This window comes from Lactuca virosa, chromosome 1, assembly GCF_052849685.1.
Source record: "Lactuca virosa cultivar CGN04683 chromosome 1, Lactuca_virosa_CGN04683_v6, whole genome shotgun sequence".
NCBI classification, from domain to species: Eukaryota; Viridiplantae; Streptophyta; class Magnoliopsida; order Asterales; family Asteraceae; genus Lactuca; species Lactuca virosa.
The window spans coordinates 260961407-260977684 of record NC_136426.1 but is presented as its reverse complement, the minus strand read 5'-3'; the positions used below and the strand labels follow the sequence as shown (position 1 = coordinate 260977684).

Here is a 16278-nt window from a genome sequence, read left to right as displayed (position 1 = left end):
CGTACGCGAGGCGTGGGACCCACGTGACCGATCGGCTCCGTTCCAAAAATACGAAAACCATCAACCATGAAGCGGAGGCCACCCGAGCATAGAAATACCAAGAAAGAAAAAAAAACCGCACGTAAAATCTAAAAAAACGCAAACGGACAACGAAAAAGGGGGTGCAACACGAGGACTTCCCAGGGGGTCACCCATCCTAGTACTACTCTCGCCCAAGCACGCTTAACTGCGGAGTTCTGATGGGATCCGGTGCATTAGTGCTGGTATGATCGCACACGAAATACTATCCATGCTTATTGCTTTTATGTCTTAAAAGACGCAGAACCTCCTTTGTTTTCGTACGCGAGGCGTGGAACCCACGTGACCGATCGGCTCCGTTCCAAAAATACGAAAACCATCAACCATGAAGCAGAGGCCACCCGAGCATAGAAATAGCAAGAAAGAAAAAAAAACAAAAAAAAACCGCACGTAAAATATAAAAAAACGCAAACGGGCAACGAAAAAGGGGGGGGGTGCAACACGAGGACTTCCCAGGGGGTCACCCATCCTAGTACTACTCTCGCCCAAGCACGCTTAACTGTGGAGTTCTGATGGGATCCGGTGCATTAGTGCTGGTATGATAGCACCCGAAATACTATCCATGCTTATTGCTTTTATGTCTTAAAAGACGCAGAACCTCCTTTGTTTTCGTACGCGAAGCGTGGGACCCACGTGACCGATCGGCTTCGTTCCAAAAATACGAAAACCATCAACCATGAAGCGGAGGCCACCCGAGCATAGAAATAGCAAGCAAGAAAAAAAAAACCGCACGTAAAATCTAAAAAAACGCAAACGGACAACGAAAAAGGGGGGTGCAACACGAGGACTTCACAGGGGGTCACCCATCCTAGTACTACTCTCGCCCAAGCACGCTTAACTGCGGAGTTCTGATGGGATCCGGTGCATTAGTGCTGGTATGATCGCACCCGAAATACTATCCATGCTTATTGCTTTTATGTCTTAAAAGACGCAGAACCTCCTTTGTTTTCGTACGCGAGGCGTGGGACCCACGTGACCGATCGGCTCCGTTCCAAAAATACGAAAACCATCAACCATGAAGCGGAGGCCACCCGAGCATAGAAATAGCAAGAAAGAATAAAAAACAAAAAAAAACCGCACGTAAAATCTAAAACAACGCAAACGGACAACGAAAAAGGGGGGGTGCAACACGAGGACTTCCCGGGGGGTCACCCATCCTAGTACTATTCTCGCCCAAGCACGCTTGACTGCGGAGTTCTGATGGGATCCGGTGCATTAGTGCTGGTATGATCGCACCCGAAATACTATCCATGCTTATTGCTTGTATGTCTTAAAAGACGCAGAACCTCCTTTGTTTTCGTACGCGAGGCGTGGGACCCACGTGACCGATCAGCTCCGTTCCAAAAATACGAAGACCATCAACCATGAAGCGGAGACCACCCGAGCATAGAAATAGCAAGAAAGAAAAAAAAACAAAAAAAAACCGCACGTAAAATCTAAAAAAACGCAAACGGACAACGAAAAAGGGGGGTGCAACACGAGGACTTCCCATGGGGTCACCCATCCTAGTACTACTCTCGCCCAAGCACGCTTAACTGCGGAGTTCTGATGGGATCCGGTGCATTAGTGCTGGTATGATAGCACCCGAAATACTATCCATGCTTATTGCTTTTATGTCTTAAAAGACGCAGAACCTCCTTTGTTTTCGTACGCGAAGCGTGGGACCCACGTGACCGATCGGCTTCGTTCCAAAAATACGAAAACCATCAACCATGAAGCGGAGGCCACCCGAGCATAGAAATAGCTAGCAAGAAAAAAAAAACCGCACGTAAAATCTAAAAAAACGCAAACGGACAACGAAAAAGGGGGGTGCAACACGAGGACTTCACAGGGGGTCACCCATCCTAGTACTACTCTCGCCCAAGCACGCTTAACTGCGGAGTTCCGATGGGATCCGGTGCATTAGTGCTGGTATGATCGCACCCGAAATACTATCCATGCTTATTGCTTTTATGTCTTAAAAGACGCAGAACCTCCTTTGTTTTCGTACGCGAGGCGTGGAACCCACGTGACCGATCGGCTCCGTTCCAAAAATACGAAAACCATCAACCATGAAGCGGAGGCCACCCGAGCATAGAAATATGAAGAAAGAAAAAAAAACAAAAAAAACCGCACGTAAAATCTAAAAAAACGCAAACGGACAACGAAAAAGGGGGGTGCAACACGAGGACTTCCCAGGGGGGTCACCCATCCTAGTACTACTCTCGCCCAAGCACGCTTAACTGCAGAGTTCTGATGGGATCCGGTGCATTAGTGCTGGTATGATCGCACCCGAAATACTATCCATGCTTATTGCTTGTATGTCTTAAAAGACGCAGAACCTCCTTTGTTTTCGTACGCGAGGCGTGGGACCTACGTGACCGATCGGCTCCGTTCCAAAAATACGAAGACCATGAACCATGAAACGAAGGCCACCCAAGCTTAGAAATAGCAAGAAAGAAAAAAAAAACAAAAAAAAACCGCACGTAAAATCTAAAAAAACGCAAACGGACAACGAAAAAGGGGGGTGCAACACGAGGACTTCCCAGGGGGTCACCCATCCTAGTACTACTCTCGCCCAAGCACGCTTAACTGCGGAGTTCTGATGGGATCCGGTGCATTAGTGCTGGTATGATCGCACCCGAAATACTATCCATGCTTATTGCTTGTATGTCTTAAAAGACGCAGAACCTTCTTTGTTTTCGTACGCGAGGCGTGGGACCCACGTGACCGATCAGCTCCGTTCCAAAAATACGAAGACCATCAACCATGAAGCGGAGGCCACCCGAGCATAGAAATAGCAAGAAAGAAAAAAAAACAAAAAAAAACCGCTCGTAAAATCTAAAAAAACGCAAACGGACAACGAAAAAGGGGGTGCAACACGAGGACTTCCCATGGGGTCACCCATCCTAGTACTACTCTCGCCCAAGCACGCTTAACTGCGGAGTTCTGATGGGATCCGGTGCATTAGTGCTGGTATGATCGCACCCGAAATACTGTCCATGCTTATTGCTTGTATGTCTTAAAAGACGCAGAACCTCCTTTGTTTTCGTACGCGAGGCGTGGGACCCACGTGACCGATCGGCTCCGTTCCAAAAATACGAAGACCATGAACCATGAAACGGAGGCCACCCGAGCATAGAAATAGCAAGAAAAAAAAAACAAAAAAAAAACCGCACGTAAAATCTAAAAAAACGCAAACGGACAACGAAAAAGGGGGGGTGCAACACAAGGACTTCCCAGGGGGTCACCCATCCTAGTACTATTCTCGCCCAAGCACGCTTAACTGCGGAGTTCTGATGGGATCCGGTGCATTAGTGCTGGTATGATCGCACCCGAAATACCATCCATGCTTATTGCTTTTATGTCTTAAAAGACGCAGAACCTCCTTTGTTTTCGTACGCGAGGCGTGGAACCCACGTGACCGATCAGCTCCGTTCCAAAAATACGAAAACCATCAACCATGAAGCGGTGGCCACCCGAGCATAGAAATAGCAAGAAAGAAAACAAAAAAAAACCGCACGTAAAATCTAAAAAAACGCAAACGGGCAACGAAAAAGGGGGGGGGGGTGCAACACGAGAACTTCCCAGGGGGTCACCCATACTAGTACTACTCTCGCCCAACCGCGCTTAACTGCGGAGTTCTGATGGGATCCGGTGCATTAGTGCTGGTATGATAGCACCCGAAATACTATCCATGCTTATTGCTTTTATGTCTTAAAAGACGCAGAACCTCCTTTGTTTTCGTACGCGAGGCGTGGGACCCACGTGACCGATCCGCTCCGTTCCAAAAATACGAAAACCATCAACCATGAAGCGGAGGCCACCCGAGCATAGAAATAGAAAGAAAGAAAAAAAACCGCACGTAAAATCTAAAAAAACGCAAACGGACAACGAAAAAGGGGGGTGCAACACGAGGACTTCCCAGGGGGTCACCCATCCTAGTACTACTCTCGCCCAAGCACGCTTAACTGCGGAGTTCTGATGGGATCCAGTGCATTAGTGCTGGTATGATCGCACACGAAATACTATCCATGCTTATTGCTTTTATGTCTTAAAAGACGCAGAACCTCCTTTGTTTTCGTACGCGAGGCGTGGAACCCACGTGACCGATCGGCTCCGTTCCAAAAATACGAAAACCATCAACCATGAAGCAGAGGCCACCCGAGCATAGAAATAGCAAGAAAGAAAAAAAAACAAAAAAAAACCGCACGTAAAATATAAAAAAACGCAAACGGGCAACGAAAAAGGGGGGGGGGTGCAACACGAGGACTTCCCAGGGGGTCACCCATCCTAGTACTACTCTCGCCCAAGCACGCTTAACTGTGGAGTTCTGATGGGATCCAGTGCATTAGTGCTGGTATGATAGCACCCGAAATACTATCCATGCTTATTGCTTTTATGTCTTAAAAGACGCAGAACCTCCTTTGTTTTCGTACGCGAAGCGTGGGACCCACGTGACCGATCGGCTTCGTTCCAAAAATACGAAAACCATCAACCATGAAGCGGAGGCCACCCGAGCATAGAAATAGCAAGAAAGAAAAAAAAACCGCACGTAAAATCTAAAAAAACGCAAACGGACAACGAAAAAGGGAGGTGCAACACGAGGACTTCACAGGGGGTCACCCATCCTAGTACTACTCTCGCCCAAGCACGCTTAACTGCGGAGTTCTGATGGGATCCGGTGCATTAGTGCTGGTATGATCGCACCCGAAATACTATCCATGCTTATTGCTTTTATGTCTTAAAAGACGCAGAACCTCCTTTGTTTTCGTACGCGAGGCGTGGGACCCACGTGACCGATCGGCTCCGTTCCAAAAATACGAAAACCATCAACCATGAAGCGGAGGCCACCCGAGCATAGAAATAGCAAGAAAGAATAAAAAACAAAAAAAAAACCGCACGTAAAATCTAAAACAACGCAAACGGACAACGAAAAAGGGGGGGTGCAACACGAGGACTTCCCGGGGGGTCACCCATCCTAGTACTATTCTCGCCCAAGCACGCTTGACTGCGGAGTTCTGATGGGATCCGGTGCATTAGTGCTGGTATGATCGCACCCGAAATACTATCCATGCTTATTGCTTGTATGTCTTAAAAGACGCAGAACCTCCTTTGTTTTCGTACGCGAGGCGTGGGACCCACGTGACCGATCAGCTCCGTTCCAAAAATACGAAGACCATCAACCATGAAGCGGAGGCCACCCGAGCATAGAAATAGCAAGAAAGAAAAAAAACAAAAAAAAACCGCACGTAAAATCTAAAAAAACGCAAACGGACAACGAAAAAGGGGGGTGCAACACGAGGACTTCCCATGGGGTCACCCATCCTAGTACTACTCTCGCCCAAGCACGCTTAACTGCGGAGTTCTGATGGGATCCGGTGCATTAGTGCTGGTATGATCGCACCCGAAATACTGTCCATGCTTATTGTTTGTATGTCTTAAAAGACGCAGAACCTCCTTTGTTTTCGTACGCGAGGCGTGGGACCCACGTGACCGATCGGCTCCATTCCAAAAATACGAAGACCATGAACCATGAAACGGAGGCCACCCGAGCATAGAAATAGCAAGAAAAAAAAACAAAAAAAAACCGCACGTAAAATCTAAAAAAACGCAAACGGACAACGAAAAAGGGGGGGTGCAACACGAGGACTTCCCAGGGGGTCACCCATCCTAGTACTATTCTCGCCCAAGCACGCTTAACTGCGAAGTTCTGATGGGATCCGGTGCATTAGTGCTGGTATGATCGCACCCGAAATACTATCCATGCTTATTGCTTTTATGTCTTAAAAGACGCAGAACCTCCTTTGTTTTCGTACGCGAGGCGTGGAACCCACGTGACCGATCGGCTCCGTTCCAAAAATACGAAAACCATCAACCATGAAGCGGTGGCCACCCGAGCATAGAAATAGCAAGAAAGAAAACAAAAAAAAAACGCACGTAAAATCTAAAAAAACGCAAACGGGCAACGAAAAGGGGGGGGGGGGTGCAACACGAGAACTTCCCAGGGGGTCACCCATCCTAGTACTACTCTCGCCCAAGCACGCTTAACTGTGGAGTTCTGATGGGATCCGGTGCATTAGTGCTGGTATGATAGCACCCGAAATACTATCCATGCTTATTGCTTTTATGTCTTAAAAGACGCAGAACCTCTTTTGTTTTCGTACGCGAGGCGTGGGACCCACGTGACCTATCGGCTCCGTTCCAAAAATACGAAAACCATCAACCATGAAGCGGAGGCCACCCGAGCATAGAAATAGCAAGAAAGAAAAAAAAACCGCACGTAAAATCTAAAAAAACGCAAACGGACAACGAAAAAGGGGGTGCAACACGAGGACTTCCCAGGGGGTCACCCATCCTAGTACTACTCTCGCCCAAGCACGCTTAACTGCGGAGTTCTGATGGGATCCGGTGCATTAGTGCTGGTATGATCGCACCAGAAATACTATCCATGCTTATTGCTTTTATGTCTTAAAAGACGCAGAACCTCCTTTGTTTTCGTACGCAAGGCGTGGAACCCACGTGACCGATCGGCTCCGTTCCAAAAATACGAAAACCATCAACCATGAAGCGGAGGCCACCCGAGCATAGAAATAGCAAGAAAGAAAAAAAAACAAAAAAAAACCGCACGGAAAATCTAAAAAAACGCAAACGGACAACGAAAAAGGGGGGTGCAACACGAGGACTTCCCAGGGGGTCACCCATCCTAGTACTACTCTCGCCCAAGCACGCTTAACTGCGGAGTTCTGATGGGATCCGGTGCATTAGTGCTGGTATGATCGCACCCAAAATACTATCCATGCTTATTGCTTTTATGTCTTAAAAGACGCAGAACCTCCTTTGTTTTCGTACGCGAGGCGTGGGACCCACGTGACCGATCGGCTCCGTTCCAAAAATACGAAAACCATCAACCATGAAGCGGAGGCCACCCGAGCATAGAAATAGCAAGAAAGAAAAAAAAACCGCACGTAAAATCTAAAAAAACGCAAACGGACAACGAAAAAGGGGGTGCAACACGAGGACTTCCCAGGGGTCACCCATCCTAGTACTACTCTCGCCCAAGCACGCTTAACTGCGGAGTTCTGATGGGATCCGGTGCATTAGTGCTGGTATGATCGCACACGAAATACTATCCATGCTTATTGCTTTTATGTCTTAAAAGACGCAGAACCTCCTTTGTTTTCGTACGCGAGGCGTGGAACCCACGTGACCGATCGGCTCCGTTCCAAAAATACGAAAACCATCAACCATGAAGCAGAGGCCACCCGAGCATAGAAATAGCAAGAAAGAAAAAAAAACAAAAAAAAAACGCACGTAAAATATAAAAAAACGCAAACGGGCAACGAAAAAGGGGGGGGGGTGCAACACGAGGACTTCCCAGGGGGTCACCCATCCTAGTACTACTCTCGCCCAAGCACGCTTAACTGTGGAGTTCTGATGGGATCCGGTGCATTAGTGCTGGTATGATAGCACCCGAAATACTATCCATGCTTATTGCTTTTATGTCTTAAAAGACGCAGAACCTCCTTTGTTTTCGTACGCGAAGCGTGGGACCCACGTGACCGATCGGCTTCGTTCCAAAAATACGAAAACCATCAACCATGAAGCGGAGGCCACCCGAGCATAGAAATAGCAAGCAAGAAAAAAAAAACCGCACGTAAAATCTAAAAAAACGCAAACGGACAACGAAAAAGGGGGGTGCAACACGAGGACTTCACAGGGGGTCACCCATCCTAGTACTACTCTCGCCCAAGCACGCTTAACTGCGGAGTTCTGATGGGATCCGGTGCATTAGTGCTGGTATGATCGCACCCGAAATACTATCCATGCTTATTGCTTTTATGTCTTAAAAGACGCAGAACCTCCTTTGTTTTCGTACGCGAGGCGTGGGACCCACGTGACCGATCGGCTCCGTTCCAAAAATACGAAAACCATCAACCATGAAGCGGAGGCCACCCGAGCATAGAAATAGCAAGAAAGAATAAAAAACAAAAAAAAACCGCACGTAAAATCTAAAACAACGCAAACGGACAACGAAAAAGGGGGGGTGCAACACGAGGACTTCCCGGGGGGTCACCCATCCTAGTACTATTCTCGCCCAAGCACGCTTGACTGCGGAGTTCTGATGGGATCCGGTGCATTAGTGCTGGTATGATCGCACCCGAAATACTATCCATGCTTATTGCTTGTATGTCTTAAAAGACGCAGAACCTCCTTTGTTTTCGTACGCGAGGCGTGGGACCCACGTGACCGATCAGCTCCGTTCCAAAAATACGAAGACCATCAACCATGAAGCGGAGACCACCCGAGCATAGAAATAGCAAGAAAGAAAAAAAAACAAAAAAAAACCGCACGTAAAATCTAAAAAAACGCAAACGGACAACGAAAAAGGGGGTGCAACACGAGGACTTCCCAGGGGGTCACCCATCCTAGTACTACTCTCGCCCAAGCACGCTTAACTGCGGAGTTCTGATGGGATCCGGTGCATTAGTGCTGGTATGATCGCTCCCGAAATACTATCCATGCTTATTGCTTTTATGTCTTAAAAGACGCAGAACCTCCTTTGTTTTCGTACGCAAGGCGTGGAACCCACGTGACCGATCGGCTCCGTTCCAAAAATACGAAAACCATCAACCATGAAGCGGAGGCCACCCGAGCATAGAAATAGCAAGAAAGAAAAAAAAACAAAAAAAAACCGCACGTAAAATCTAAAAAAACGCAAACGGACAACGAAAAAGGGGGGTGCAACACGAGGACTTCCCAGGGGGTAACCCATCCTAGTACTACTCTCGCCCAAGCACGCTTAACTGCGGAGTTCTGATGGGATCCGGTGCATTAGTGCTGGTATGATCGCACCCGAAATACTATCCATGCTTATTGCTTTTATGTCTTAAAAGACGCAGAACCTCCTTTGTTTTCGTACGCGAGACGTGGGACCCACGTGACCGATCGGCTCCGTTCCAAAAATACGAAAACCATCAACCATGAAGCGGAGGCCACCCGAGCATAGAAATAGCAAGAAAGAAAAAAAAACAAAAAAAAAACCGCACGTAAAATCTAAAAAAACGCAAACGGACAACGAAAAAGGGGGGGTGCAACACGAGGACTTCCCAGGGGGTCACCCATCCTAGTACTACTCTCGCCCAAGCACGCTTAACTGCGGAGTTCTGATGGGATCCGGTGCATTAGTGCTGGTATGATCGCACCCGAAATACTATCCATGCTTATTGCTTTTATGTCTTAAAAGACGCAGAACCTCATTTGTTTTCGTACGCGAGGCGTGGGACCCACGTGACCGATCGGCTCCGTTCCAAAAATACGAAAACCATCAACCATGAAGCGGAGGCCACCCGAGCATAGAAATAGCAAGAAAGAAAAAAAAAACAAAAAAAAACCGCACGTAAAATCTAAAAAAACGCAAACGGACAACGAAAAAGGGGGGTGCAACACAAGGACTTCCCACGGGGTCACCCATCCTAGTACTACTCTCGCCCAAGCACGCTTAACTGCGGAGTTCTGATGCGATCCGGTGCATTAGTGCTGGTATGATCGCACCCGAAATACTATCCATGCTTATTGCTTGTATGTCTTAAAAGACGCAGAACCTCCTTTGTTTTCGTACGCGAGGCGTGGGACCCACGTGACCGATCGGCTCCGTTCCAAAAATACGAACACCATGAACCATGAAACGGAGGCCACCCGAGCATAGAAATAGCAAGAAAGAAAAAAAAACAAAAAAAAACCGCAGGTAAAATCTAAAAAAACGCAAACGGACAACGAAAAAGGGGGGTGCAACACGAGGACTTCCCAGGGGGTCACCCATCCTAGTACTACTCTCGCCCAAGCACGCTTAACTGCGGAGTTCCGATTGGATCCGGTGCATTAGTGCTGGTATGATCGCACCCGAAATACTATCCATGCTTATTGCTTTTATGTCTTAAAAGACGCAGAACCTCCTTTGTTTTCGTACGCGAGACGTGGAACCCACGTGACCGATCGGCTCCGTTCCAAAAATACGAAAACCATCAACCATGAAGCGGAGGCCACCCGAGCTTAGAAATAGCAAGAAAGAAAAAAAAACAAAAAAAAACCGCACGTAAAATCTAAAAAAACGCAAACGGACAACGAAAAAGGGGGGTGCAACACGAGGACTTCCCAGGGGGTCACCCATCCTAGTACTACTCTCGCGCAAGCACGCTTAACTGCGGAGTTCTGATGGGATCCGGTGCATTAGTGCTGGTATGATCGCACCCGAATTACTATCCATGCTTATTGCTTGTATGTCTTAAAAGACGCAGAACCTCCTTTGTTTTTGTACGCGAGGCGTGGGACCCACGTGACCGATCAGCTCCGTTCCAAAAATACGAAGACCATCAACCATGAAGCGGAGGCCACCCGAGCATAGAAATAGCAAGAAAGAAAAAAAAACAAAAAAAAACCGCACGTAAAATCTAAAAAAACGCAAACGGACAACGAAAAAGGGGGGTGCAACACGAGGACTTCCCATGGGGTCACCCATCCTAGTACTACTCTCGCCCAAGCACGCTTAACTGCGGAGTTCTGATGGGATCCGGTGCATTAGTGCTGGTATGATCGCACCCGAAATACTGTCCATGCTTATTGTTTGTATGTCTTAAAAGACGCAGAACCTCCTTTGTTTTCGTACGCGAGGCGTGGGACCCACGTGACCGATCGGCTCCGTTCCAAAAATACGAAGACCATGAACCATGAAACGGAGGCCACCCGAGCATAGAAATAGCAAGAAAAAAAAAACAAAAAAAAACCGCACGTAAAATCTAAAAAAACGCAAACGGACAACGAAAAAGGGGGGTGCAACACGAGGACTTCCCAGGGGGTAACCCATCCTAGTACTACTCTCGCCCAAGCACGCTTAACTGCGGAGTTCTGATGGGATCCGGTGCATTAGTGCTGGTATGATCGCACCCGAAATACTATCCATGCTTATTGCTTTTATGTCTTAAAAGACGCAGAACCTCCTTTGTTTTCGTACGCGAGACGTGGGACCCACGTGACCGATCGGCTCCGTTCCAAAAATACGAAAACCATCAACCATGAAGCGGAGGCCACCCGAGCATAGAAATAGCAAGAAAGAAAAAAAAACAAAAAAAAAACCGCACGTAAAATCTAAAAAAACGCAAACGGACAACGAAAAAGGGGGGGTGCAACACGAGGACTTCCCAGGGGGTCACCCATCCTAGTACTACTCTCGCCCAAGCACGCTTAACTGCGGAGTTCTGATGGGATCCGGTGCATTAGTGCTGGTATGATCGCACCCGAAATACTATCCATGCTTATTGCTTTTATGTCTTAAAAGACGCAGAACCTCATTTGTTTTCGTACGCGAGGCGTGGGACCCACGTGACCGATCGGCTCCGTTCCAAAAATACGAAAACCATCAACCATGAAGCGGAGGCCACCCGAGCATAGAAATAGCAAGAAAGAAAAAAAAAACAAAAAAAAACCGCACGTAAAATCTAAAAAAACGCAAACGGACAACGAAAAAGGGGGGTGCAACACAAGGACTTCCCACGGGGTCACCCATCCTAGTACTACTCTCGCCCAAGCACGCTTAACTGCGGAGTTCTGATGCGATCCGGTGCATTAGTGCTGGTATGATCGCACCCGAAATACTATCCATGCTTATTGCTTGTATGTCTTAAAAGACGCAGAACCTCCTTTGTTTTCGTACGCGAGGCGTGGGACCCACGTGACCGATCGGCTCCGTTCCAAAAATACGAACACCATGAACCATGAAACGGAGGCCACCCGAGCATAGAAATAGCAAGAAAGAAAAAAAAACAAAAAAAAACCGCAGGTAAAATCTAAAAAAACGCAAACGGACAACGAAAAAGGGGGGTGCAACACGAGGACTTCCCAGGGGGTCACCCATCCTAGTACTACTCTCGCCCAAGCACGCTTAACTGCGGAGTTCCGATTGGATCCGGTGCATTAGTGCTGGTATGATCGCACCCGAAATACTATCCATGCTTATTGCTTTTATGTCTTAAAAGACGCAGAACCTCCTTTGTTTTCGTACGCGAGACGTGGAACCCACGTGACCGATCGGCTCCGTTCCAAAAATACGAAAACCATCAACCATGAAGCGGAGGCCACCCGAGCTTAGAAATAGCAAGAAAGAAAAAAAAACAAAAAAAAACCGCACGTAAAATCTAAAAAAACGCAAACGGACAACGAAAAAGGGGGGTGCAACACGAGGACTTCCCAGGGGGTCACCCATCCTAGTACTACTCTCGCGCAAGCACGCTTAACTGCGGAGTTCTGATGGGATCCGGTGCATTAGTGCTGGTATGATCGCACCCGAATTACTATCCATGCTTATTGCTTGTATGTCTTAAAAGACGCAGAACCTCCTTTGTTTTTGTACGCGAGGCGTGGGACCCACGTGACCGATCAGCTCCGTTCCAAAAATACGAAGACCATCAACCATGAAGCGGAGGCCACCCGAGCATAGAAATAGCAAGAAAGAAAAAAAAACAAAAAAAAACCGCACGTAAAATCTAAAAAAACGCAAACGGACAACGAAAAAGGGGGGTGCAACACGAGGACTTCCCATGGGGTCACCCATCCTAGTACTACTCTCGCCCAAGCACGCTTAACTGCGGAGTTCTGATGGGATCCGGTGCATTAGTGCTGGTATGATCGCACCCGAAATACTGTCCATGCTTATTGTTTGTATGTCTTAAAAGACGCAGAACCTCCTTTGTTTTCGTACGCGAGGCGTGGGACCCACGTGACCGATCGGCTCCGTTCCAAAAATACGAAGACCATGAACCATGAAACGGAGGCCACCCGAGCATAGAAATAGCAAGAAAAAAAAAACAAAAAAAAACCGCACGTAAAATCTAAAAAAACGCAAACGGAGAATGAAAAAGGGGGGGTGCAACACGAGGACTTCCCAGGGGGTCACCCATCCTAGTACTATTCTCGCCCAAGCACGCTTAACTGCGGAGTTCTGATGGGATCCGGTGCATTAGTGCTGGTATGATCGCACCCGAAATACTATCCATGCTTATTGCTTTTATGTCTTAAAAGACGCAGAACCTCCTTTGTTTTCGTACGCGAGGCGTGGAACCCACGTGACCGATCGGCTCCGTTCCAAAAATACGAAAACCATCAACCATGAAGCGGTGGCCACCCGAGCATAGAAATAGCAAGAAAGAAAACAAAAAAAAAAAACGCACGTAAAATCTAAAAAAAACGCAAACGGGCAACGAAAAAGGGGGGGGGGGGGGGGGTGCAACACGAGAACTTCCCAGGGGGTCACCCATCCTAGTACTACTCTCGCCCAAGCACTCTTAACTGTGGAGTTCTGATGGGATCCGGTGCATTAGTGCTGGTATGATAGCACCCGAAATACTATCCATGCTTATTGCTTTTATGTCTTAAAAGACGCAGAACCTCCTTTGTTTTCGTACGCGAGGCGTGGGACCCACGTGACCGATCGGCTCCGTTCCAAAAATACGAAAACCATCAACCATGAAGCGGAGGCCACCCGAGCATAGAAATAGCAAGAAAGAAAAAAAAAACCGCACGTAAAATCTAAAAAAACGCAAACGGACAACGAAAAAAGGGGTGCAACACGAGGACTTCCCAGGGGGTCACCCATCCTAGTACTACTCTCGCCCAAGCACGCTTAACTGCGGAGTTCTGATGGGATCCGGTGCATTAGTGCTGGTATGATCGCACCCGAAATACTATCCATGCTTATTGCTTTTATGTCTTAAAAGACGCAGAACCTCCTTTGTTTTCGTACGCGAGGCGTGGGACCCACGTGACCGATCGGCTCCGTTTCAAAAATACGAAAACCATCAATCATGAAGCGGAGGCCACCCGAGCATAGAAATAGCAAGAAAGAAAAAAAAAACGCACGTAAAATCTAAAAAAACGCAAACGGACAACGAAAAAGGGGGTGCAACACGAGGACTTCCCAGAGGGTCACCCATCCTAGTACTACTCTCGCCCAAGCACGCTTAACTGCGTAGTTCTGATGAGATCCGGTGCATTAGTGCTGGTATGATCGCACCCGAAATACTATCCATGCTTATTGCTTTTATGTCTTAAAAGACGCAGAACCTCCTTTGTTTTCGTACGCGAGGCGTGGGACCCACGTGACCGATCGGCTCCGTTCCAAAAATACGAAAACCATCAACCATGAAGCGGAGGCCACCCGAGCATAGAAATAGCAAGAAAGAAAAAAAAACAAAAAAAAAAACCGCACGTAAAATCTAAAAAAACGCAAACGGACAACGAAAAAGGGGGGGGGGTGCAACACGAGGACTTCCCAGGGGATCTCGCCCAAGCACGCTTAACTGCGGAGTTCCGATGGGATCCGGTGCATTAGTGCTGGTATGATCGCACCCGAAATACTATCCATGCTTATTGCTTTTATGTCTTAAAAGACGTAGAACCTCCTTTGTTTTCGTACGCGAGGCGTGGAACCCACGTGACCGATCGGCTCCGTTCCAAAAATACGAAAACCATCAACCATGAAGCGGAGGCCACCCGAGCATAGAAATAGCAAGAAAGAAAAAAAAAACAAAAAAAAACCGCACGTAAAATCTAAAAAAACGCAAACGGACAACGAAAAAGGGGGGGTGCAACACGAGGACTTCCCAGGGGGTCACCCATCCTAGTACTACTCTCGCCCAAGCACGCTTAACTGCGGAGTTCCGATGGGATCCGGTGCATTAGTGCTGGTATGATCGCACCCGAAATACTATCCATGCTTATTGCTTTTATGTCTTAAAAGACGCAGAACCTCCTCTGTTTTCGTACGCGAGGCGTGGAACCCACGTGACCGATCGGCTCCGTTCCAAAAATACGAAAACCATCAACCATGAAGCGGAGGCCACCCGAGCATAGAAATAGCAAGAAAGAAAAAATAACAAAAAAAACCGCACGTAAAATCTAAAAAAACGCAAACGGACAACGAAAAAGGGGGTGCAACACGAGGACTTCCCAGGGGGTCACCCATCCTAGTACTACTCTCGCGCAAGCACGCTTAACTGCGGAGTTCTGATGGGATCCGGTGCATTAGTGCTGGTATGATCGCACCCGAAATACTATCCATGCTTATTGCTTGTATGTCTTAAAAGACGCAGAACCTCCTTTGTTTTCGTACGCGAGGCGTGGGACCCACGTGACCGATCAGCTCCGTTCCAAAAATACGAAGACCATCAACCATGAAGCGGAGGCCACCCGAGCATAGAAATAGCAAGAAAGAAAAAAAAACAAAAAAAAACCGCACGTAAAATCTAAAAAAACGCAAACGGACAACGAAAAAAGGGGGTGCAACACGAGGACTTCCCAGGGGGTCACCCATCCTAGTACTACTCTCGCCCAAGCACGCTTAACTGCGGAGTTCCGATTGGATCCGGTGCATTAGTGCTGGTATGATCGCACCCGAAATACTATCCATGCTTATTGCTTTTATGTCTTAAAAGACGCAGAACCTCCTTTGTTTTCGTACGCGAGACGTGGAACCCACGTGACCGATCGGCTCCGTTCCAAAAATACGAAAACCATCAACCATGAAGCGGTGGCCACCCGAGCATAGAAATAGCAAGAAAGAAAACAAAAAAAAAAAACGCACGTAAAATCTAAAAAAACGCAAACGGGCAACGAAAAAGGGGGGGGGGTGCAACACGAGAACTTCCCAGGGGGTCACCCATCCTAGTACTACTCTCGCCCAAGCACTCTTAACTGTGGAGTTCTGATGGGATCCGGTGCATTAGTGCTGGTATGATAGCACCCGAAATACTATCCATGCTTATTGCTTTTATGTCTTAAAAGACGCAGAACCTCCTTTGTTTTCGTACGCGAGGCGTGGGACCCACGTGACCGATCGGCTCCGTTCCAAAAATACGAAAACCATCAACCATGAAGCGGAGGCCACCCGAGCATAGAAATAGCAAGAAAGAAAAAAAAAACCGCACGTAAAATCTAAAAAAACGCAAACGGACAACGAAAAAAGGGGTGCAACACGAGGACTTCCCAGGGGGTCACCCATCCTAGTACTACTCTCGCCCAAGCACGCTTAACTGCGGAGTTCTGATGGGATCCGGTGCATTAGTGCTGGTATGATCGCACCCGAAATACTATCCATGCTTATTGCTTTTATGTCTTAAAAGACGCAGAACCTCCTTTGTTTTCGTACGCGAGGCGTGGGACCCACGTGAC

The 16278-nt window shown here is 47.7% G+C and overlaps 46 non-coding genes and 1 pseudogene across 46 annotated transcripts; all 47 read right to left on the bottom strand.

Moving 5' to 3' along the window:
• Positions 1-158: 158 nt before the first annotated feature.
• LOC145154518 (5S ribosomal RNA) lies at positions 159-277 on the bottom strand. The gene has a single exon (XR_013734991.1). It is a non-coding gene; the product is annotated as a 5S ribosomal RNA (ribosomal RNA).
• Positions 278-509: 232 nt separating this feature from the next.
• LOC145145290 (5S ribosomal RNA) lies at positions 510-628 on the bottom strand. The gene has a single exon (XR_013726270.1). It is a non-coding gene; the product is annotated as a 5S ribosomal RNA (ribosomal RNA).
• A 220-nt stretch (positions 629-848) lies between these two features.
• LOC145154644 (5S ribosomal RNA) lies at positions 849-967 on the bottom strand. The gene has a single exon (XR_013735109.1). It is a non-coding gene; the product is annotated as a 5S ribosomal RNA (ribosomal RNA).
• Positions 968-1197: 230 nt separating this feature from the next.
• Positions 1198-1316, bottom strand: LOC145143773 (5S ribosomal RNA). Its single transcript, XR_013724803.1, has one exon. It is a non-coding gene; the product is annotated as a 5S ribosomal RNA (ribosomal RNA).
• Positions 1317-1545: 229 nt separating this feature from the next.
• On the bottom strand, positions 1546-1664 carry LOC145137659 (5S ribosomal RNA). The gene has a single exon (XR_013721163.1). It is a non-coding gene; the product is annotated as a 5S ribosomal RNA (ribosomal RNA).
• Positions 1665-1884: 220 nt separating this feature from the next.
• LOC145139049 (5S ribosomal RNA) lies at positions 1885-2003 on the bottom strand. The gene has a single exon (XR_013721819.1). It is a non-coding gene; the product is annotated as a 5S ribosomal RNA (ribosomal RNA).
• A 228-nt stretch (positions 2004-2231) lies between these two features.
• LOC145146736 (5S ribosomal RNA) lies at positions 2232-2351 on the bottom strand. Its single transcript, XR_013727666.1, has one exon. It is a non-coding gene; the product is annotated as a 5S ribosomal RNA (ribosomal RNA).
• A 230-nt stretch (positions 2352-2581) lies between these two features.
• On the bottom strand, positions 2582-2700 carry LOC145148305 (5S ribosomal RNA). The gene has a single exon (XR_013729195.1). It is a non-coding gene; the product is annotated as a 5S ribosomal RNA (ribosomal RNA).
• A 228-nt stretch (positions 2701-2928) lies between these two features.
• Positions 2929-3047, bottom strand: LOC145152700 (5S ribosomal RNA). The gene has a single exon (XR_013733226.1). It is a non-coding gene; the product is annotated as a 5S ribosomal RNA (ribosomal RNA).
• Positions 3048-3275: 228 nt separating this feature from the next.
• On the bottom strand, positions 3276-3394 carry LOC145155508 (5S ribosomal RNA). The gene has a single exon (XR_013735944.1). It is a non-coding gene; the product is annotated as a 5S ribosomal RNA (ribosomal RNA).
• Positions 3395-3623: 229 nt separating this feature from the next.
• On the bottom strand, positions 3624-3742 carry LOC145149998 (5S ribosomal RNA). Its single transcript, XR_013730830.1, has one exon. It is a non-coding gene; the product is annotated as a 5S ribosomal RNA (ribosomal RNA).
• A 218-nt stretch (positions 3743-3960) lies between these two features.
• Positions 3961-4079, bottom strand: LOC145139548 (5S ribosomal RNA). Its single transcript, XR_013721938.1, has one exon. It is a non-coding gene; the product is annotated as a 5S ribosomal RNA (ribosomal RNA).
• A 233-nt stretch (positions 4080-4312) lies between these two features.
• Positions 4313-4431, bottom strand: LOC145141135 (5S ribosomal RNA). Its single transcript, XR_013722460.1, has one exon. It is a non-coding gene; the product is annotated as a 5S ribosomal RNA (ribosomal RNA).
• A 219-nt stretch (positions 4432-4650) lies between these two features.
• On the bottom strand, positions 4651-4769 carry LOC145139722 (5S ribosomal RNA). The gene has a single exon (XR_013721983.1). It is a non-coding gene; the product is annotated as a 5S ribosomal RNA (ribosomal RNA).
• A 231-nt stretch (positions 4770-5000) lies between these two features.
• LOC145143772 (5S ribosomal RNA) lies at positions 5001-5119 on the bottom strand. The gene has a single exon (XR_013724802.1). It is a non-coding gene; the product is annotated as a 5S ribosomal RNA (ribosomal RNA).
• A 228-nt stretch (positions 5120-5347) lies between these two features.
• LOC145152699 (5S ribosomal RNA) lies at positions 5348-5466 on the bottom strand. The gene has a single exon (XR_013733225.1). It is a non-coding gene; the product is annotated as a 5S ribosomal RNA (ribosomal RNA).
• A 226-nt stretch (positions 5467-5692) lies between these two features.
• Positions 5693-5811, bottom strand: LOC145141216 (5S ribosomal RNA). Its single transcript, XR_013722501.1, has one exon. It is a non-coding gene; the product is annotated as a 5S ribosomal RNA (ribosomal RNA).
• A 229-nt stretch (positions 5812-6040) lies between these two features.
• Positions 6041-6159, bottom strand: LOC145144579 (5S ribosomal RNA). Its single transcript, XR_013725591.1, has one exon. It is a non-coding gene; the product is annotated as a 5S ribosomal RNA (ribosomal RNA).
• A 218-nt stretch (positions 6160-6377) lies between these two features.
• LOC145154889 (5S ribosomal RNA) lies at positions 6378-6496 on the bottom strand. Its single transcript, XR_013735358.1, has one exon. It is a non-coding gene; the product is annotated as a 5S ribosomal RNA (ribosomal RNA).
• Positions 6497-6725: 229 nt separating this feature from the next.
• LOC145148185 (5S ribosomal RNA) lies at positions 6726-6844 on the bottom strand. The gene has a single exon (XR_013729083.1). It is a non-coding gene; the product is annotated as a 5S ribosomal RNA (ribosomal RNA).
• A 218-nt stretch (positions 6845-7062) lies between these two features.
• Positions 7063-7180, bottom strand: LOC145145988 (5S ribosomal RNA). The gene has a single exon (XR_013726937.1). It is a non-coding gene; the product is annotated as a 5S ribosomal RNA (ribosomal RNA).
• A 233-nt stretch (positions 7181-7413) lies between these two features.
• Positions 7414-7532, bottom strand: LOC145145289 (5S ribosomal RNA). The gene has a single exon (XR_013726269.1). It is a non-coding gene; the product is annotated as a 5S ribosomal RNA (ribosomal RNA).
• A 220-nt stretch (positions 7533-7752) lies between these two features.
• LOC145154642 (5S ribosomal RNA) lies at positions 7753-7871 on the bottom strand. The gene has a single exon (XR_013735107.1). It is a non-coding gene; the product is annotated as a 5S ribosomal RNA (ribosomal RNA).
• A 230-nt stretch (positions 7872-8101) lies between these two features.
• LOC145143771 (5S ribosomal RNA) lies at positions 8102-8220 on the bottom strand. Its single transcript, XR_013724801.1, has one exon. It is a non-coding gene; the product is annotated as a 5S ribosomal RNA (ribosomal RNA).
• A 228-nt stretch (positions 8221-8448) lies between these two features.
• Positions 8449-8567, bottom strand: LOC145154853 (5S ribosomal RNA). Its single transcript, XR_013735318.1, has one exon. It is a non-coding gene; the product is annotated as a 5S ribosomal RNA (ribosomal RNA).
• A 229-nt stretch (positions 8568-8796) lies between these two features.
• LOC145154545 (5S ribosomal RNA) lies at positions 8797-8915 on the bottom strand. The gene has a single exon (XR_013735017.1). It is a non-coding gene; the product is annotated as a 5S ribosomal RNA (ribosomal RNA).
• Positions 8916-9146: 231 nt separating this feature from the next.
• On the bottom strand, positions 9147-9265 carry LOC145148069 (5S ribosomal RNA). The gene has a single exon (XR_013728970.1). It is a non-coding gene; the product is annotated as a 5S ribosomal RNA (ribosomal RNA).
• A 230-nt stretch (positions 9266-9495) lies between these two features.
• On the bottom strand, positions 9496-9614 carry LOC145145146 (5S ribosomal RNA). The gene has a single exon (XR_013726134.1). It is a non-coding gene; the product is annotated as a 5S ribosomal RNA (ribosomal RNA).
• A 229-nt stretch (positions 9615-9843) lies between these two features.
• Positions 9844-9962, bottom strand: LOC145145586 (5S ribosomal RNA). The gene has a single exon (XR_013726552.1). It is a non-coding gene; the product is annotated as a 5S ribosomal RNA (ribosomal RNA).
• Positions 9963-10191: 229 nt separating this feature from the next.
• Positions 10192-10310, bottom strand: LOC145145167 (5S ribosomal RNA). The gene has a single exon (XR_013726155.1). It is a non-coding gene; the product is annotated as a 5S ribosomal RNA (ribosomal RNA).
• Positions 10311-10539: 229 nt separating this feature from the next.
• Positions 10540-10658, bottom strand: LOC145152697 (5S ribosomal RNA). The gene has a single exon (XR_013733223.1). It is a non-coding gene; the product is annotated as a 5S ribosomal RNA (ribosomal RNA).
• A 226-nt stretch (positions 10659-10884) lies between these two features.
• Positions 10885-11003, bottom strand: LOC145154544 (5S ribosomal RNA). Its single transcript, XR_013735016.1, has one exon. It is a non-coding gene; the product is annotated as a 5S ribosomal RNA (ribosomal RNA).
• Positions 11004-11234: 231 nt separating this feature from the next.
• Positions 11235-11353, bottom strand: LOC145147952 (5S ribosomal RNA). The gene has a single exon (XR_013728851.1). It is a non-coding gene; the product is annotated as a 5S ribosomal RNA (ribosomal RNA).
• Positions 11354-11583: 230 nt separating this feature from the next.
• LOC145145145 (5S ribosomal RNA) lies at positions 11584-11702 on the bottom strand. The gene has a single exon (XR_013726133.1). It is a non-coding gene; the product is annotated as a 5S ribosomal RNA (ribosomal RNA).
• Positions 11703-11931: 229 nt separating this feature from the next.
• Positions 11932-12050, bottom strand: LOC145145584 (5S ribosomal RNA). Its single transcript, XR_013726550.1, has one exon. It is a non-coding gene; the product is annotated as a 5S ribosomal RNA (ribosomal RNA).
• A 229-nt stretch (positions 12051-12279) lies between these two features.
• LOC145145166 (5S ribosomal RNA) lies at positions 12280-12398 on the bottom strand. Its single transcript, XR_013726154.1, has one exon. It is a non-coding gene; the product is annotated as a 5S ribosomal RNA (ribosomal RNA).
• Positions 12399-12627: 229 nt separating this feature from the next.
• Positions 12628-12746, bottom strand: LOC145152696 (5S ribosomal RNA). Its single transcript, XR_013733222.1, has one exon. It is a non-coding gene; the product is annotated as a 5S ribosomal RNA (ribosomal RNA).
• Positions 12747-12973: 227 nt separating this feature from the next.
• On the bottom strand, positions 12974-13092 carry LOC145153821 (5S ribosomal RNA). The gene has a single exon (XR_013734311.1). It is a non-coding gene; the product is annotated as a 5S ribosomal RNA (ribosomal RNA).
• A 238-nt stretch (positions 13093-13330) lies between these two features.
• Positions 13331-13449, bottom strand: LOC145143717 (5S ribosomal RNA). Its single transcript, XR_013724747.1, has one exon. It is a non-coding gene; the product is annotated as a 5S ribosomal RNA (ribosomal RNA).
• Positions 13450-13668: 219 nt separating this feature from the next.
• LOC145147837 (5S ribosomal RNA) lies at positions 13669-13787 on the bottom strand. Its single transcript, XR_013728726.1, has one exon. It is a non-coding gene; the product is annotated as a 5S ribosomal RNA (ribosomal RNA).
• Positions 13788-14005: 218 nt separating this feature from the next.
• On the bottom strand, positions 14006-14124 carry LOC145147623 (5S ribosomal RNA). Its single transcript, XR_013728520.1, has one exon. It is a non-coding gene; the product is annotated as a 5S ribosomal RNA (ribosomal RNA).
• Positions 14125-14359: 235 nt separating this feature from the next.
• On the bottom strand, positions 14360-14459 carry LOC145151484 (5S ribosomal RNA; annotated as a pseudogene).
• A 231-nt stretch (positions 14460-14690) lies between these two features.
• Positions 14691-14809, bottom strand: LOC145154366 (5S ribosomal RNA). The gene has a single exon (XR_013734841.1). It is a non-coding gene; the product is annotated as a 5S ribosomal RNA (ribosomal RNA).
• Positions 14810-15036: 227 nt separating this feature from the next.
• LOC145145165 (5S ribosomal RNA) lies at positions 15037-15155 on the bottom strand. Its single transcript, XR_013726153.1, has one exon. It is a non-coding gene; the product is annotated as a 5S ribosomal RNA (ribosomal RNA).
• A 229-nt stretch (positions 15156-15384) lies between these two features.
• LOC145145583 (5S ribosomal RNA) lies at positions 15385-15503 on the bottom strand. The gene has a single exon (XR_013726549.1). It is a non-coding gene; the product is annotated as a 5S ribosomal RNA (ribosomal RNA).
• Positions 15504-15733: 230 nt separating this feature from the next.
• On the bottom strand, positions 15734-15852 carry LOC145143716 (5S ribosomal RNA). Its single transcript, XR_013724746.1, has one exon. It is a non-coding gene; the product is annotated as a 5S ribosomal RNA (ribosomal RNA).
• A 219-nt stretch (positions 15853-16071) lies between these two features.
• Positions 16072-16190, bottom strand: LOC145147721 (5S ribosomal RNA). Its single transcript, XR_013728615.1, has one exon. It is a non-coding gene; the product is annotated as a 5S ribosomal RNA (ribosomal RNA).
• Positions 16191-16278: the final 88 nt, after the last annotated feature.